Genomic DNA, 2509 nt, shown 5'->3' on the forward strand with positions numbered 1-2509 from the left:
CAATTTGATTATTATGTTCTTCCCTTCAGTTAGGAAGAAACAACTGAAGTAATAGTCTTATTCATTAACTAGGATGATAGAATGATTGATTGATTGCTTAATATTTAAAGTGTTCTTCCATGTGCATTGAATTAACTTCTCTGTTGATAGGGTAGCTGTCATGCATAATACTTAGACAGCTTAAATAACAAATCGTTTCATTAAAAGAACTGCAGTATCATTGTTATTTGTTATTCATGCAAATTATGCTAATGATTTCCACATCATATTTTGAGAAGCTTAAATGAAGTCCCTTACAATTAAGCAATAATTTTAGGACAATAAAATAATATCTAGAACATCCTATTTGCAAAAGAAAGGTTGTGTGAGCCATGATTTCAGAAATGGTTCTCAATGATAACTGTACATATCATTTGTTTATGTATTTTATAATTTTATCCTATCTAATAAAAGAGTAATATGCAAATTGACCATCACTCCAACACACAAGATGGTTGTCCCATGTGGTCAAATATGGCTGCCCCCATGTGGACACAAGATGGCCACCACAAGATGGCCAACAGGGGAGGGCAGTTGGGAGGGACCAACTGCAAGGGAGGACAGCTGGGGGCAATCAATCCTGCAGGGGAGAGCAGTTAGGGGTGACCAAGCCAGCAGAGGAGGGAAGTTGGAGGCGACCGGGCCTGCAGGGAAGGGCAGTTGGGGTGACCAGGCCTACAGGGGAGGGCAGTTAGGGGCAAAAAGGCTGGCAGGGGAATAGTTAGGAATCAATCAGGCTGGCAGGGGAGTGGTTAGGGGGTGATTAGGCTGGCAGGCAGAAGCGGTTAGGTGCAATCAGGAAGGCAGGCAGGCGAGCAGTTGGGAGCCAGCAGTCCTGGATTGTGAGAGGGATGTCCGACTGCCCGTTAGGTAGGATCTGCCCTAAAAGGGCAGTTGGGCATCCCTCGAGGGGTTCCGGATTGGAGAGGGTACAGGTTGGGCTGAGGGACACACCTCCCCCGTGCACGAATTTCATGCATTGGGCCTCTAGTGTATATATAAACATACATAACTCATACATATATGTGTGTGTGTGTGTGTGTATATATATATATATATATATATATATATATATATATATATATATATATATATATACTGGTTGTATTTATTTGATACCATTTATGTATGATGATTTATAAATAACAAGATTTGCATACTTTTTTCTTTCTTAATTTATAGGCTTAAATCTTACATAGCACTATTAAATATGTTTTCATCAGTCCATTGTTAACTCAGCTATACTAATGTTATTTAGACCTGGTTTCTGGGCTAGCTAAAGTCAGTTGAGAGTCAGTAATTGCATAGCTCTCCTCTTGTATTTATTGTATGCTAAGCTAACTAGAGCCAAGTTCCTGCTTATTCAGATGGTCAACTAAGTATTCTGTCAGAAGGACCATAACACTGTTACAGGCACTATCAAGAAAGGGATTAAGTTAATGCTCATTGAGGGAATGCTATTTGCAAACATTGTGCTAGATACTGGGGTACACAGGGATGGGAAAATTATCTTTATCCCCTAAGTCTTTATAATTTTCAAATGAAGAAGAGTGATAAAACAATTAAACAGAAATAATGATACAGAACAAAATAAAATTGTGTCATAAGAAATTATAAATAAATTTCCATAGATTTAGGAAAACATAAGTCATATCTAAAGAATGACAACTAGTGTAGAGTCAGAAATATATGATTGTATCTGATTTCAACATGTATCTGATTATCACTATTGCCTCTACAGGAACAAATTTCCATCTGAGAAGCAAAACCTGGGGAAGATGGGCCAAGTACATAGTCCTTTCTCAGTTGTATGACAACAATCCAGTAGGGCGTGTGTGTGTGTGTGGGTGGGTGTGTGCATGCGTGTGTGTGTAAAAGCCTCTTTTATGTCAATCCTAAATGAATATATACTTTTCTGATAAAGCTTCCATGTTAAAACGGTAATGTGATATAGCAGTTTATCAACTCTTCTCACGAATTCTCCAAAAAAAACCCAAAAACCCACAAGCAATAAATTATATAAATGTATTTCCCAACTGCTTTCTAGAAACCTCCATGGGTATCTGCTGGATTGAGTGTGTGAGGAATATTACTGAAGGGCAGCGTCTTTGCCTGTCCCACTCCATCACCCCTGCCTAGGAGAGGAATTTTTCTGGTAATTAAGGGAAGGGACTTAGCACTCTACTATTATTCTTATTCCTGATTAAGTAGTGGCCAAAATTAATTGTAGGATTATTTAGAGATCATTAAGGTGTTCAAGTCTTGAGGCTCTGTTACTTCTATAGGGTCCAAAAATTTGGTTACATCAAAGAGTTTCAATTTGCCCCTGTACTTGCTTCTGTATGCAGTCAAATCCAGGATGGAAAATGGCAACAGATGGGGGGGGGTGAAGGGACAGACCTTACTTACTATAACTACCACCATTCCACATGCATTTGTCCACTTCTCACTTCCTAAAGACCACTGGATT

This window comes from Eptesicus fuscus, chromosome 8, assembly GCF_027574615.1.
Source record: "Eptesicus fuscus isolate TK198812 chromosome 8, DD_ASM_mEF_20220401, whole genome shotgun sequence".
Lineage (NCBI taxonomy): Eukaryota > Metazoa > Chordata > Mammalia > Chiroptera > Vespertilionidae > Eptesicus > Eptesicus fuscus.